Source organism: Pristiophorus japonicus, chromosome 17 (genome assembly GCF_044704955.1).
Source record: "Pristiophorus japonicus isolate sPriJap1 chromosome 17, sPriJap1.hap1, whole genome shotgun sequence".
In the NCBI taxonomy this organism is placed as follows: domain Eukaryota; kingdom Metazoa; phylum Chordata; class Chondrichthyes; family Pristiophoridae; genus Pristiophorus; species Pristiophorus japonicus.
Window position 1 is genome coordinate 10,338,141 of NC_091993.1, and position 17,662 is coordinate 10,355,802.

Consider the following 17,662-nt stretch of genomic DNA (forward strand, 5'->3'; position numbering starts at 1 on the left):
TATTTGTTCAATTAATCTCTTGATTATACAGGTAGAACGTCCGAAATCCAGAGTTCTGAAAACCGGACATTGTGCAGATTGCAAGAGTCAATATCCGGAATCCGGAAATATTTCCCGAAAACCAGACTTTTAAGCTGTACAGATACATACCTTTCTCCAAGCAAGAATCCAAAAAAATACATAGCCCAGCCTTGAGGTTGCTGTCGGATGTAATACTCCAAAATCCGGAAATTCACAAAGGGTAAGGGTTTCCAGATTCGGGACGTCCGATTGTGTCCGAAATCTGGAAATACCCAAAACTCAGCCCAAGGGTTTCTAGACTCGGGACGTCGGATTTCTTCTCCGAAATTCGGAAAAAACCCGAAAACCGGAATGGCCTCGGTCCCAAGGTTTCCAGTTTCTGGACGTTGTACCTGTAGTGGCATATGAAAAAAATAAAGACTGGTATTTATATAGTGCTTTTCATGACCATCAGACGCCCCAAAGCACTTTACAGCCAATTAAGTACTTTTGAAGTGTAGTCACTGTTGTAATGTAGGAAATGCAGCAGCCAAATTTCATGCAGCTAGCTCCCACAAACAGCATTGTAAAAATGACCAGATCATCTGTTTTTGTGATGTTGATTGAGGGATAAATATTGTCGAGGACACCGGGGATAACTCCCTTGCTCTTCTTCAAAATAGTGCCAAGGGATCTTTTAAGTCCACCTGAGAATGCAGACTCAGTTTAATGTCTCATCCGAAAGACAGCACCTCCAACGGCGCAGCACTCCTTCAGTACTGCACTGGAGTGTCAGTCCAGAATTTAGTGCTCAAGTCTCTGGAGTGGGACTTGATCCACAACCTTCTGAGTCTGAGGCGAAAGTGCTAGCAACTGAGCCGTGGCTGACACCTAAATGGAAAAGATTGGGCAACTCAGATCCTATTTCCCACTATTAACATAACAAATTTAATGCACTTTTACATTTAGTGCTTCTGCAGTTCAAATCATGGAGCGATGTCTGTTGGTATATAGATATGGGTCTACCATTCTGCCACCAGGATAAAAGAAGCGGTTTTAGGAATGTAGACAACAGGAGCTGCCATACAGACATTGCTCTCCTATGATCTAAACTACGGAAACACTGAATATAAAAGCACTTCAGGGCAAGCAGATTTCGTGTTTCCGAAGTGTCTGAAATGATTCAATAAGAAAATAACTTCCAGGATTGACTGAGCCACACAGACCACAAAACTCCAAGGTTCATCCTCCCCCACCAGTCTGCTGAGTTAGTTGATTTCCGCAAGGGTAATGATGCTAAGAACTGTTGAGGGGAAGAATGGGCCAGGGTTTCTGTTGCTGACCATCATTCAGTATCTTGTGTTCATGGAACTAATCCCTGACATGATTCAGCATCTTCTGGAGAGGAAAAGAGAAAATTGAGGAGAAAAAAAGGAAAAAGATACGACTCAATGTTTACAACCACTCAGAGGAATTTTCATAATTCTGTATAATACCATAGGCTCCAAATACTGAATTAGTGGCCAACTTGCCTGCTTGATTCCCTGTAATAGTGCTGAATTCCCTCATATAGATTTTAACTTTTTATCTGAAATTGGCAGCTTAGATGTAGGCTGAAAATAGTGGTGAAAGAAGAAACGGGATCACAATGAATCAGCTGGTTGGCAGCAGTTATGTTCGTTTTGCTGCCATTGATGATTGTGTGTTTTTCATTCTGTTGGTGAAAGTACCCACAGTTTAAACGGCAGTTTCAACAACAGGGCATAGTACCACTGAATGGTCGGAGCCTTGTGCTAGATGTGGCTCTGAGCATTTTTAGGCACTAGACAACAAGGGGCAAGGGATTTATTTGGGGAGAGAGGTGGGAATGTATGAGAAAATGAGTCTCAAAAAGCTTTTCCATTAAAGTAGATGACAATTGGGTCCAGTTGACAAATTTTAAAACTTAAATTCAAGTACTGCGGCAGTTTTAAGTCACGGTTATGACTTGGGTTGATACTCCTTCTTCCTCAAACCTTTGGATACTTTGGGGGGAATTTTAACCCCCAAGAACGTGTGGGTTGTGGTTGGGTGGGCGTGACCGCAGTCCAGCTCCAACGCTCCCGGTACCCAGCTCCAACGCTCCCAGTACCCAGCTCCAACGCTCCCGATACCCAGCTCCAACGCTCCCAATATCCAGCTCCCAACGCTCCCAGCTCCAGCGCGCCCAGTACCCAGCTCCAGCGCGCCCAGTACCCAGCTCCAGCGCGCCCAGTACCCAACTCCAACGCGCCCAGTACCCAGCTCCAACGCTCCCAATATCCAGCTCCCAACGCTCCCAGCTCCAGCGCGCCCAGTACCCAGCTCCAACGCGCCCAGTACCCAACTCCAACGCGCCCAGTACCCAGCTCCAACGCGCCCAGTACCCAGTTCCATCGCGCCTAGTACCCAGCTCCAATGCGACCAGTACCAGCTCCAACGCGCCCAGTACCCAGCTCCAACGCTCCCAGTACCCATCTCCACACGCCCAGTATCCAGCTCCCGGCACCCAGCTCCGACGCGCCCGGCACCCAGCTCCGACGCGCCCGGCACCCAGCTCCGACGCGCCCAGCACCCAGTTCCACACGCCCAGCATCCAGCTCCCGGCACCCAGCTCCGACGCGCCCAGTATCCAGCTCCACACGCCCAGTATCCAGCTCCCGGCACCCAGTATCCAGCTCCGGGCACCCAGCTCCGACGCGCCCGGCACCCAGCTCCAACGCGTCCAGTACCCAGCTCCGACGTGCCCACTTCTAGGTTTAACAAGTGCGCATTACTGCGTGCAAGTAACATGGTCACTGGAGTCGGCACGATCATTATCACAGCCGTTAACATCATTAGCACGTCGTAATGAGGTAATTTTCAATTGAATTACGGGTTTCCAGGGCTCGGGAAACTCACCAGTGAATAATAGGCGAATTTGAGCCGCACTTCATGGGGGTCTTTAAAGTTCAGATTTCCCAATCTCAATAAAGGCTCAGTGCTTAGAGCTGGTTTGTCAGTTCCTTCTAACACACATTTCGTGAAAAATTTTTGTAAGCATAGAAGTTTTTGAGAAGTTCGAAGCCACCATGGATGTTTTTGACTGGTCCTCGTCCGATGTACTGTCACCATCCATGGCAGCGAGGTCGTGTTATGGTGGGATCAGCAGGTGCACAAGAGAGAGGTGAACAGCTGCAGAATTGATTCACAACAAGCAGAAACTGACTAATGCTGCGTGCCTGCCACTCAAGTTCCCTGGGAACTCAGCCATGGGTCAAATGGTAGAATTTTTGCCTCTAAGTCAGAAGGTTTTGGATTCAAGTCCCATTCCAGAGACTTGAGCTCATAAATCTAGGATGACACTCTAGTGCAGTATATCGGATGAGACGTTAAACCGAAGCCCCTCTCAGGTGATTGTAAAATATCCTATGGCACTTTTTTGAAAAACAGCAGGGGAATTATCTCCAATATCCTGGCTAATATTTATCCCTCAGTGAACATCACTAAAACAGATTATGTGGTCATTATCATATTGCTATTCATGGGAATTTGCTGTGCACAAATTGGCTGCCGCATTTCCTACATTATAACAACAGTGATTACACTTCAAAAGTACTTCAGTGGCTGTAAAGTGCTTTGGGGACATCCTGAGGGGTCGTGAAAGGCGCTATATAAATGTAAGTCTTTAGCTCTGTGTAGGTAGACTTGCACGGAGCTCTGCTCCTGGTCAGTAAATCTTAAATGTTTTAGAGCACTGACAGTAGTTTCCACACTCTCAAATCATTACAAAACGTTCAGCTCAAGTTTAATAAAGTGTCCAGGTGATCCGAAGGAACTCCTTCTCACGCGCACTCTTTAACCCAGGAGAACGTAGCATTGGAGTTGTAGACCAGCTTTTCCCAGGGGCTTGTATCAGCTTGGTCTGATGACAGTTTAGAACCTCTCTAGAGTTATACTGATATTTCTGGGTATACTTTGAAGTGAAAACTGTTCATAGCGATGCAAAAGTGGTAATATAACTTCACCCCAAGTCCCAGTCTGGTAGGACATCAGCACATAGACTCATCATCATCATCATAGGCAGTCCCTCGGAATCGAGGAAGACTTGCTTCCACTCCGAAAGTGAGTTCTTTGGTGGCTGAACAGTCCAACATGAGAGCCACAGACCCTGTCACAGGTGGGACAGATGTTCGTGGGGGGGGTGGCACTGATTTACCACAAGCTCCTTCCGCTGTCTGCACCTGACCTCTTCACGTTCTCAGCGTTGAGATTCGAAGAGCTCAACGCCCTCCCGGATGCACTTTCTCCACCTAGGGCGGTCTTCGGCTAGGGTCTCCCAGGTGTCAGTGATGATGTCGCACTTCACCAGGGAGGCTTTGAGGGTGTCCTTGTAATGTTTCCGCTGACATCCTTTGGCTCATTTGCCATGAAGGAGCTCCGCATAGAGCAATTGCTTAGGGCGTCTCGTGTTTGGCATGCGAACTACATGGCCTGCCCATAGAAGCTGATCGAGTGTGGTCAGTGCTTCAATGCTGGGAATGTTAACCTGGGCGAGGACACTGATGTTGGTGCCTCTGTCCTCCCAGGGGATTTTCAGGATCTTGCGGAGACATCGTTGGTGATATATCTCCAGAGACTTGATGTGTCTTCTGTAAGTTGTCCATGCCTCTAATCCAAACAGGAGGGCGTGTATTACTACAGCCCTGTAGACCATGAGCTTGGTGGTAGGTTTGAGGGCCTGGTCTTCGAACACTCTCTTCCTCAGGCGGCCGAAGGCTGCACTGGCGCACTGGAGAGGATGTTGAATCTCCGCAGCAATGTCTGCCTTTGTTGACGAGAGGCTCCCGAGGTATGGGAAGTGGTCCACGTTGTCGAGGGCCGCACCGTGAATCTTGATGACTGGGGGATCAGTGCTGTGCGGCGAGGACAGGCTAGTGGAGGACCTTTGTCTTACAGATGTTAAGCGTAAGGCCCATGCTTTCACATGCCTCAGTGAATACATCGACTATATCCTGGAGTTCAGCCTCAAAATGTGCGCAGATGCAGGCGTCATCCACGTACTGCAGTTCAACGACAGAGGTTTGGGTGATCTTGGACCTGGCCTGGAGGTGTTGTAGGTTAACAGCTTCCCACTGGTTCTGTAGTTTAGTTCCACTCCAGCGGGGAGCTTGTTGACAGTGAGGTGGAGCATGGCAGCGATGAAGATTGAAAAGAGGGTTGGAGCGATGACGCAGCCCTGTTTGACCCCGGTTCGGAATGGGTCTGTAATGGCACAGAGACTAATCAGTGCCTCATGAACATTGCAGCTATCATAAGTTTTAAAGTAGGCTTTCCTCATCATTGTTAGTGTTCCTATCATCTTGTGCCTGTATCTGACAATTTGTGGATTCTACCTACTGGAGGCTCTCCACAACATGCCTCTCTCTCTGGATTCTGCTGAGTTCCCAAAGCTTGAATTCTGCAAGTGGGGAGTTCTAACTCCAGCTGAGAAATGCTGTTTGTAAGTCAGTGATGCATCATGGAATAGAAGGTTTAATCCCCTCCTGTGAAACTGTTGCTCCCATAAGGGATCACAACAACCTACATCAGATGACTATCAAGCAGAAAAATTATAAAGAACAATCATGAGACACAAAAGGTGGGTAAAAACATCAACAAAATATATTTAAATTTTGCAGCATTTTACCACATTTTAAAATGTTAAATGAAATCTGAGCCAAAAATGTACCAAAAAGGTTTTTCCTATATTGCTACAGTCATTTGATGCAGAGTCAGTCAGCTAGGTCCGAACCACGTTGAATGGCCATCTGTTTTGAGGTGCTGGTCATTGGAGACTTGATGTTGGGAAAAACTTCCCAGGTGCAGTGCTGCAAGAACTGCAAATCCACAGTGGGAAGTTGAGGCGAGCAAACACACTTTTTAATAAACGTGCAAGTAATTGAGAAATAAGGTTTTTCAGGAAGCAGAAGGAAAGAATACATATATTTGGTTGGTTTGTTTTTACTCTGTGTCAGCCGTGGCTCAGGTGGCAACACACTCGCTTCTGAGTCAGGAGATTGTGGGTTCAAGACCCACTCCTGAGACTTGAGCATAAAAATCTGGGCTGACACTCCAGTGCAGTACTTAGGGTGTGCTGCACTGTTGGAGGTGCCGTCTTTCGAATGAGACGTTAAACTGAGATTCCGTCTGCTCTCAAGTGGATGTAAAATATCCCAAGGCACTATATCGGAGAAGAGCAGGGAAGTTATCCCCAGTGTCCTGGCCAATACTTATGCCTCAATCAACATCACTAAAACAGATTGCCTGCTCATTATCACATTGCTGTTTGTGGGAGCATGCTTTACCCAATTGGCTGGCACGTTTCCTACATTACAACAGTAACAGCACTTCAAAAGTACTTAATTGACTGTAAAGTGCTTGGGACATCCTGAGGTCGTGAAAGGCGCTATATAAATGTAAGTTTTCTTTCTCTTTGTGCTTCACTGTTATTTATAACATTTCTGCCTGGTGGCCATCTTAAACTGCAAAACTATCATGGGTAAGAGGGCAAAAAATACAGTTTTTATATTGTAAACAACTGAGAATAAGAGTTTTTTGGGAGGAACAAAGAATGTTAGTTATACGTTTTGTAAAGTTGTGGATAAATAATATATGAGCCCTGTATCTAACTATCAAGAGCATGTGTAATATTTTTACCTTGTGTCAGTCATGTTGTATATTGCCTCAGTAAATTTTTGCTGGGCAAACCACTGTCACACTTAGGCTGCTGAGGGATTGCAATTAGAATCTGAAGCCACACTGTAGGTTCTGGGAAACCCATGAGAACTGCCATGGAAAATCTAGTGCTTTTCTTAAATTGGTGATTTAAACTTGTTTTTGGCCCTTAAAATACTGAGCAGTGGGCTCTGGAAGAGTAGATTCTGGCTCGCATGCTGTATCAAATAAACTTTACGTCCCTTGTGGCAGTAATACAAGAAGAATTAAAAATTAACTTTTGCTCGTGCAAAACAGATGCTGACACGTAAACATGTTACCAGTATCAGCACAAAATAATGAAATTAAAGTAAAGTTATTGGGGTAGATTTCCTAATCTGGCCAATGAACTCGTATTATTTGGACAGTACGTTAGTACCTGCCCGACTCATTTTGTCGAGTCAGAATCATTTATATAGTCTCGCCAGAGGAGGGACGATAAATAGCATGAAGTTAAAGTAATGGTTCGCCGCCTATTTTCCTGATTGATTGCACTGACCTAAATATCTGTTTATTGGGAATAACAAATAACAAGATCTATCCTAGTGAGTCTTGTTCAATAGTTTATGAATGATGAGTTTACTAATAAAAACCTAGCCTAGATTGCAGAATGTTCTAAAAACTGAGTTGGGGCATCAGTTTGTTTTAAAATGAAATCTCACCGAGGCACCGTACTGTTGTTTCTTTAAATTTCAGGGCTGCTATTTGAGCTATTGTAGCATTTTGCACATTGGTTGGAGTTGCGTTAGTAAATGACTGCTTTACTGGTATAGATTTTATTAAAAGAAAAGAAAGACTTCCATTTATAGAGTGTCTTTCATGATCACCGGACGTCCCAAAGCACTTTACAGCCAATGAAGTACTTTTTGAAGTATAGTCACTGTTGCAATGTAGGAAACGCAGCAGCCAATTTGCGCACAGCAAGTTCCCACAAACAGCAATATGATAATGACCAGATAATCTGTTATTTTAGTGATGTTGATTGAGGGATACATATTGACCAGGACACCAGGGATAACTCCCCTGCTCTTCTTTGAAATAGTGCCATAGAATCTTTTACATCCACCTGAGAGGAGACCTTTGCAACAACTTCAGTACAGCTAACTCAGCAAAACCCAAGGGTCACACCTGGGAGCTTGCTGATCTGTACTGCACAGTACAAAACTCACTACATTCATCTACCGAGCCTTTGGGTGAGCAAGACCAGCCATTTTTAATGCTGAAACAAATCTATCTGTATTTTAATTAGAACCTAACATCTTTAATATTATTGGTCTCCATTTTCACTCTTTATGTGAGCCAATGTATGCTATTATCAAATAGCAAAATCTAAATATCAACATTTAAATTTTGCTCAAGCTTAACCGATGTACAAAGCTGATGCCTCTTAATAGAATGTAAATGAAGGGACACAGTTTTTCATAGTCACAGAAAACAGTGATCTGACAGGACAATCAGAAATGCTTGTGTTAGTCTGAAATAATTAAATTTTACCATTGAACAGTGAACATGGCAGGATAGTGAGCTTTTTAGATGCTTTATCTGGGTACCCATTGATACATACTGCTGTATGAAGTAGTTGAAAGGCATTTTAATCTTGAGAAGCTATCAGAATGAGGGTAAGGTGACAGTGATGATTTAGAGCTGTTGGTAACTAGGCAAACAAGAAAGAAAAAAAGAATCTTAGCATAATGGTCTTTGGAGTGATGTTAAATTGAATAATTACAAAAGAGAAGTGTTACCAGCCTATGTACCTGGACCCAAAGAGTGCAAAGTAGAATAAGTGGAATAGGATCTAACAACAAAAGCTGCACGATTATGTTACACAAGATAGTTGAAGATTCTTTTTCATTACCATGATATCCCCCAGATTAACTACCTGTGGTGGGCAGCTTAGTGGCACATGGCTTGCAGGTTTGATTCCCCCATGCAAAGTAGTTGCCAAATTTTGCCCATGTTAAAGTGAGAATGCGCTGAACAGAGGCTAAACAACTTTGGATAGGGAGGACGAAAATCAAAGAGAGGAAGTTCCCACTAGGTGTTCATTGTGCCTCTTGGCAGTACAACATCAGTAGAGACCCAAGAAGAAGTTTCTCAGCTCAGGAAATGTATAGATGCATGGTTGACTAGAGGAAAATTGAGGGATTTAATATCTACGCAAATATTTTTTTTTATGTTTCAAAAGAACCATAATGGATATTATTACAGTAAATAATAGAAACAGAAATCAGAATGAATAGATTTGAATGATGGGAGGCATAAATAAGTAGTCAGCATCTGAAGGGAGCAAACATCAATGAGAACATAAGAATTAGGAGCAGGAGTGGCCATTCGGCCCCTTGAGCCTGCTCTGCCGTTTAATGAGATCATGGCTGATCTACCTCAACTCAACTTTCCTGCACTATTCCCATATCCCTTGATTCCATTAATATCCAAAAATCTATTGATCCCTGTCTTGAATATACTCAAAGACTGATCCTCTATAGCCCACTGGGGTAGAGAATTCCAAAGATCACCCTCTGAGTGAAGAGGTTTCTCCTCATCTCAGTCTTAAATGGCCGACCCCTTATTTTGAGACTGTGACCCCTGGTTCTAGACTCCCCAGCCAGAGGAAACATCCTCCCCTGCATCTTCTATGTCAAACCCTGTAAGAATTTTGTATGTTTCAATGAGATCACCGCTCATTCTTCTAAACTCTAAGATCTGGTAAACAGAGGTCAGGATGTTGTTCCCACTGCTAACATCCTTTCCAATGAGAATATTGTTTCAATTCAGCAGAACAACAGAATCCAAATTGGTAATATTTGTTTTGCTTGACTGTGTGCCAGCTTGGCTCAAATGGTAGCATGACAACTTTGTTCAATTGGTATTGTTCATCTTGGTTCAGTTGCGAATGTGCAAGCTCGACTCGGTTGGTAGCCCTCTCACTTACAAGTCAGCAGGTTGTGTGTTGAAAACTCACATCAGGACTTGAGCGCATAATCTAGACTGACACTCTGGTGCATTATTGTGAAAAGAGATGGTGTACTTCAAATGAGATGTAAAATTGAGGTCCTGTCCAAGTGGGTGTTAAAGCTCTAGTATGACATTGGTAGGATTGGTGATCTGGAAAGATGAAATTCAATGGGTTGAAGGACCTTCTTCATCCTAACCTCTTCTGCTTCAGTGCACAGAGTGATTCCAAGCCAGAGCCGTTTTATAGGGCACAGTCTGAATGCAGAATGTAAAACACCTACAATTTGTGTTTTGGTTGTACTCTTGTGGTCCAAAACTTTCTTTTGACTCCCTTAATTTCTAATATTCATCTGAAACGGAATCAAAAATGTACTGTGCACAAATGGTTAAACACTATTTAAACATTCCCAGGTGTATCACAGCTATTTATTTGTTATATGGAATCCAAACTACAGTCATCTATCTAGTTCACCACTGGCCTTAGAGACTAGTTAAATATGTATTTTATTAGGAACATTTATGCAGGATATCCCAGTTAGGCTGAGCACTTGTTTTCAAGCGGTTATTCACCAAGGGCAGAACACAGTGCTGCAGACAAAATGGGTAAACACAAATCAAAATGGTTCATTGTTTGACAGTTCTAAATTACCTAGCCTAATATATTTGTCTTACTACTGATCAGCATAGGAGCATGAGTGCATTCTTGCATGTGACATAATAAATGTGTCAAATGGCAAATGAGTTTGACTTTATCAGTCTGTGATTTTTTTTTGCAGAATGGCAAAATGCTATCTTATAAAATTTTCAAAAATAAAACTTCAGCATTAAATATGATACTGTATTACATCAAGGAACATAAGGACTTGAGCAGCTTTTTTAAGTGGAGTAAGCTTTGAAATGAGAAGTCATGGGCACAAATGTGAAATAGTTTTGGAACCAGCAGTAAATCACTGGACTGTGATGGACAGAATTTTGAATTCATGGCACAGAAGGAGGCCATTCAGCCCATTGTGCCTGTGCCAACTCTTTGGGAAAACTATCCAATTAGTCCCGCTCCCCGACTCTTTCCCCGTAGCCCTTTTATTTTTTTCCCGTCAAGTAATTATCCAACTCCCTTTTGAAAGTTACTATTGAATCTGCTTGCAGCACCCTTTCAGGCAATCCATTTTTGACGAATATACAAATTCATTGACTTCTGTGGAAGACTTTCACCAATTCTTGACCAGAAATCAAGGCTGAATGTTTTTCAGTGGTAGTATGCTCCAATACAGGATGGGAAAAGTGAGATGACCATTTCTGCTGTATAGAACCAGCAAGCTATATATGATGGTTACCGTGTAAAGAAGTCTCTGATCTATACAGTCCTACTGTTTTGACTGAAGGAGTATAGTTATAGCACCAAGAAGGATCGAAGGGCTCAATTTTCCCCAATTATCTGCACCATTATTTTTTTGAGTCAATAAAAATCTCCAGGTTTCCCGAAACTTTCTGCGCCAGCGTAATTCAGTTAGGTCCGATTTTTTTTTTAGGTTATGATTTTTTTGCGTCAAGGGGCGTAACCTGATATCTGTGCCAGTTTTTCACATTTAAGCAAGTTTGGCCAACTTACCTTTTTACTGGGACGGCGTATGTGACCACTCCCAAAAAACCTTCTGGGCACTTAAGAAAAAGAAGTGCACATTACAAAATCGGCTCAGAAAGACGCCATTGTTTTTAGGCGAAGTTTTGGAGGGAGTCAAGATCTGAATTGTTCAAAGTCAAAAGGGAGAAATTGGAAGTCTAATGCAATTCTTTAAATTTTGATTTTTTTCAAAGTACCACCCCACCACTGAACGTCTCCTCACCAGGCTCGAGGTTCAGAGCATCGGCCAGCAGAATCACTCCCTTGCCCGGACACAGGGGCTTGGGGCTTGGCTTCAAAAGAAGCCCCGGGGGTGGGGGTGGTAATCGTCTTGCGAGCACTGTTGGATGATTCCGAGATGTACAGGAACAGAAAAGCCTTCCACTCCATGAATGTGCAGCTTGTCTGTGACGACATGCATCGCATCATGGCGGTTGATGCGAGATACCCTGGGAGCACCCATGATGTGTTCATCCTATGCGAGAGCGCTATATCTGTTTCAGCAGCAGCCAGAAGGACAGAGCTGGCTACTGGGAGACAAAGGGTACGGCCTCGCCACCTGGCTTATGACGCCCCTACGTAACCCAGACAGAAGCTGAGCGGGAATACAACATGTCACACATTGCAACGCGCACCATAATAGAGAGGACCATTGGCATCTTGAAGCAGCGTTTCCAATGCCTGTACCATTCCGGAGGCTACTTGCAATACTCCCCTGAGATTGTCGGTCAGTTCACTGTTGTGTGCTGCATGCTGCATAACCTAGCCATCATGAGGCAGCAGCAGCTGGTAGCAGAAGACCAATCTGAGGTGAGAGTGGCTGATGATGAGGAGGAAGATTCAGATGACGAGGAGGACGAGGAAGCCATGCAACTACCTGAACCCGAAGCACGGCGGGCGAGGAGGGCGGGCCGTCGTGCCCCTTTAACGATTGCTCGAGCCTTATGTCAGCAGCTCATCCATGAACGCTTTGCTGCCTGAAGGCTCAGCGGCAACTATTCCAAATGGACTATGTTTACTGCTTGGACCTGTTACGTAATGTTATGTGTTAATAATGGAACAAATAATGTAAATAATTCTTTCGTTCAAAAAGTTGTATTAATAATGGAACAAATAATGTAAATGATTCAGTTATAATTTAAAATATATTTCATTCAAAATTTTAACACTTGTTTGTACTTAACTTTAATAAAAATATTCTTGTATCAAACTTTAAACTATTCAGTTAAGATCACTTACAAACTTTTAAACTTGTAAATTTACATCACTTGCAAAAATCTTTTAATTTGAGAACAGTTACAACAACAGCAGCAAGGAAAGGCTGCACCCATCTCTCCACCTTATTCTAAGACCGCCCGCTGTGCTTGGTGACTCCACCCCTGCCCGCAGGCGGTGGCACAGCATTTCTCAGGTTGGTACCAAACGTATTCTTTCGAGCATCTCCGGTAATGCACACTTCTTGTTGGGGGGCATGGGCAGGCGGTAATGTGGAAGGCCCGGCTTGGGCCTCTTCGGAGGTTGGTCTGGGGATTGGAGTGGGAATGGCAGTTGATTCCATCAATGGCCGCAGGGTCTGGGCGTGTTCCCTTATTGCAACAGCTACCTGTGGCATTCACTCCCTCATGTTTGTAAGAACATAAGAAATAGGAGCAGCATTAGGCCATTTGGCCTCTCAAGCCTGCTCCGCTATTTAATATCATGGCTGATCTTATCATGGACTCAGCTCCACTTCACTGTGTGCTCCCCCATAACCCTTAGCGCTCAAAAATCTGTCTATCTCCACCTTAAATATATTCAATGACCCAGCCTCCACTGAGTCAGAGAATTCCACAGATTTACAACCCTCTGAGAGAAGAAATTCCTCCTCATCTCAGTTTTAAATGGGAAGCCCCTTATTCTGAGACTATGCCCCCAAGTTTTGGTTTCCCCTATGAGTGGAAATAATCTCTCTGCATCCACCTTGTCGAGCCCCCTTATTATCTTATATGTTTCAATAAGATCACCTCTCATTCTTCTGAACTCCAATGTGTATAGGCCCAACCTACTCAACCTATCTTCATAAGTCAACCCCCTCATCTCTGGAATCAACCTACTGAACCTTCTCTGATGCAAATATATCCTTCCTTAAATACAGAGACCAAAACTGTAGCAGTACTCCAGGGTGGCCTCACCACTAACCCGTACAGTTGCAGCGGACTTCTCTGCTTTTATACTCCATCCCAATTGCAATAAACGGCAACATTGAATTTGCCTTCCTGATTACTAACTTTTTGTGTTTCATGCACAAGGAACCCCAGGTCCCTTTGTACTACAGCACTTTGTAATTTTTCTCCATTTAAATTATAATTTGCTTTTCTATTTTTTCTGCCAAAGTGCATAACTTCACATTTTCCCACATTGTACTCCATCTGCCAAATTTTTGCCCACTCACTTAGCCTGTCTATATCACTTTGCAGATTTGTTGTGTCCTCCTTACAATTTGCTCTCCCATCCATCTTCGTACCATCAGCAAACTTGGCTATATTACACTCAGTCCCTTCATCCAAGTCATTAATATAGTTTGTAAATAGTTGAGGCCCCAGCACTGATCCCTGTGGCATCACACTAGTTACTGTTTGCCAACCGGAAAATGACCCATTTCTTCCAACTCTCTGTTTCCTGTTAGTTAACCGATCCTCTATCCATGCGAATATATTATCTCCGACCCCGTGGCTAGCCCGCGCAGTATTTAACATTTAGCAAAGCCAGACTGGAATTTGCAGGACTTACCCTCACCCTCGAGTGTGGGCCCAGCTTGTGCAGTGGTGGTTGTTTTTCTCCAGGCAGGACCATCAAAGCAGCGACCCTGTCTTCCACGGGTGTCAGTGGGTGCAGATTTGCCGGGCCTCCTCCCAATCGAGTTCTCTCTCTTGTAGTGTGCCACCTTGCTGTGCAAAGATGAAAATATAATATTTTAGAGAGGGTGTCTTTCTGCTGGATGGGATATACAGATGGTCACATTGACAATTGCAATTCCAGTGAATAAATGAAAATATTACTGACACTAACTGCTTGACCAAGGTCCTGCCACTTCTTTTTGCACTGACCTCCGGACCTCGGAGTGGTCACCATTGCACAGTGATCTTGTGAAAGTTGGTTCCAGCGTTTCTTCATTTCTTTTGGTGAAACTTTTATTTGACCTTTGCAGGTGTCCAGCTTGTGTCATCTGGCCTCAATTACAGTAATCAGGGCCTCCACTTCGTCCTGTGAGAAATTCTTGGTCCTTGAGCCGCATTGCATATTGCAGCTCCGATTTTTTTCCACTCAGAATTAAAGTTCTCACACACAACTGGCTCTTTAAAAATGGCTGAATGCAGATTGGAAAGTGGACTGGACATGCGCGCCCAGAGTAGTCACGCTAAAAAAAAGTCACTTTTTTTCCTCGCTCATGTGCAGCAGGGGGACGTCCTTTTTTTGGCGCAGACATTAGGCTCCACCCACTCCCCCACCCCAAGCTAAATGACAGGCTGTGTGGCACCAATTTCAAAAATTAGAACGGGGAAACCAACTTTTTTTTTTGTCGTAGTTGGGTCCCAAAAAAACAGGCGTAACTCGTGAAATATGCAAAAAAGTGGCATTGGGAAAAATTGAGCCCGAAAAGAGCTAAATTGGGTAACATGATATTCAAATAATTTGAAAGAATAAATCATAAATTTATCATATTTGTTATTGATAAACTTGTCATCAAATTTAATCACGTATGTGCTTTTATTGGTTTAACCAGTTGTGCAAATTTTATTCAGAAATTATTGAAAATATGGCCACTACATAATGCATGTAGCTTGTGTGCATCAATTATTTTCTTTGTCATTTCATTTCGCTTTCAGAATCAAATCAAGTAAATAGGAGCCAGACAAACAGATTTTTTTAAACTCTAAATATCCTGAGAAAATAAGAGCTGTTCTACCTGTGGAACTTTCTCCCAGACTCTTCCATCACCTTGGATTTTGTCCATTGTGTGCAGAGTTTTGTTTTGCAAATTTTGTGCTCATCGACAAGGGAATGATAGTGATCGACAAGGGGATGATAGTGATGGACAATGAAACACTTTCCATTTTGGGCAACTAGTGTCAGGATTAAGCAACTCCAAATTAGATACAATATGGTTAGCTCTTTCTACTCTATTCCCAAAATATGCCTCAGCTCCAGCCTCAGATTAACAGTTTTTCATTTCCTACGCCAGTCATCATGGGGCCTTTGTGAGTAAGATTATTAATTTAGTGCCAACTTAAGGGAAGTTTTGTGTTGTGAGTGCATGCCTCTTAGGAACTAATGAAACTGCTCAAATTAATTCCATATAGAACCCTTACAGATAACAGCAGACTGTGGAGATTTTCATCTCTTTCATCTGAGATTTATTTGAACCAAGGTCCCAGAGGTGTGACTAATGTGTCATTCAGTGCACCGGTCTAAATGGAGCAAGAACCATCTCTTGCTATCCTAGAGTTGTTGGAGCATGCGTTAGGGTAAGGGAGTCTGTTACTTGCCTTTTGACACCCCAGCACAATTAATCAAATGTTTTACTACCAATTTCATGCCAGAATTACATCAGAATAGCACAAATTTGACATTAAGTTCATAGTATAACACCCCTTGTGCTAATTATTAAAACCTCCAAATTCAGGATTCTGAGAGCACATTGATAGTTTGCCAGCTCTTGGAGTCAACACATGAACAAACTGCAGTCAACCTAGATGCTAGCATGTGTCTGACCCTTTTCAGGTAGTAGAATGGCTAACTAATATCAAGGTTTAATATGTCTGCAGCTGGAGGAAGAATACTGATTGTGAGATGAGCGCCCAACCCCATAATCCTCTCCATCACAAAGACCGCCTACTTCCATCTTCGTAACATCACCCACCTTGTGAAACACCTTGTGATATTATTTGTTGTTGTATACACAGGGTGCCTTGATTTCATCTAAAACTCTGAGCCCCACCACATACTCACAAGCCCCATGCCATAGTGCTCCAAGATTTGGAGGGAATTCGAGTGGCAAAAGTATGATATGATTTACAAATGAGAGAAGTGAAGTTGTTTAACACCACTTCACTTCCACTGTGCAGGCACTCGATAGAGCTCTTCGATTTATAACAAAAATTGGCCGGGCTCTTGGAAAATCCAATCAAATTCATGAGGCATCTCTGTTACATTTTTTTAATTCATTCATGTGATGAGGGCATCGCTGGCAAGGCCAGCCTTTATTGTCTATCTCTAATTTATTGTCTGCCCTTGAGAAGGTGGTGGTGAGCCGCCTTCTTGAACCACTGCAGACCATGAGGTGAAGGCATTCCCAGAGTGTTGCTAGGAAGGACGGTCCAGGATTTTGACCCAGCGACGATGAAGGAACGATATATTTCCAACTCAGGATGGTGTGTGACTTGGAGGGGAACTTGCAGGTGCTGGTGTTCCCACGTACCTGCTGCCCTCATCCTTCCAAGTGGTAGAGGTTGCGGGTTTTGGAGGTGATCAAATGTACAAAAACAAAACACCACAAGGCTTTGATGATGCCAAAAACTATGATAGTGAAGCTTAAATAGTTTTATACGGTCATCAAAATTCTACAATTATATTACAACCCTGAATACATTCCCAACCAAAAGGTCATCAGAGAGGTGATGTTATAGAGGTAGATCAGATATTGGCCCGGAATTTGCTGTCAATGGTGATGAAATGCTGCTGACCTCAAAGAAAGCTGCCCACAAAGATCTAGCAATCTCTGTTGCATGAATTTCACTTTTCCCAACATCAGTTTGTATCTGGTGCCAAATCAAGCCAATCTCCACTGTCCAGCAACAGTGATGTCATCAAGTTAGCTAAGCAGCCAATCACATTGAAGAATTCTCACAGACAGCAAACCAGAAAGTAAAATGCACAGATTATAAATTACTTTTAATAAATTTTACAGAGACCAAAATAAAGATTGGGACAGATATATAGGATTAAGGTAGAAGCTGAATTATCATAAACAATCTTTCAAAAAAAATGATAGTAAAAATGATGGATCAGAATTTAAGGTGTCTTCGATGGTATAGCGTACACCGTCATAATCCTTCAGAAAGGCCCTGCAAGTTCTGGGTTTCCACATGCGCTGCACATGCATGATAACCCAGAACTTGGTATGTCTTGACAAATCATATGAACCGACTGGAAAATCATTTTTGTTGGCGCAAAGTTGAGTTATTTGCCCAAACACTGCCCAGCAATTGCCCAAGAAACTTTTATGGCTGGTAAAAGCAGACGTAAGGCCTGCTTTCTCCAGTGTAAGGATTATTATAAATCTTAAATTTAAAA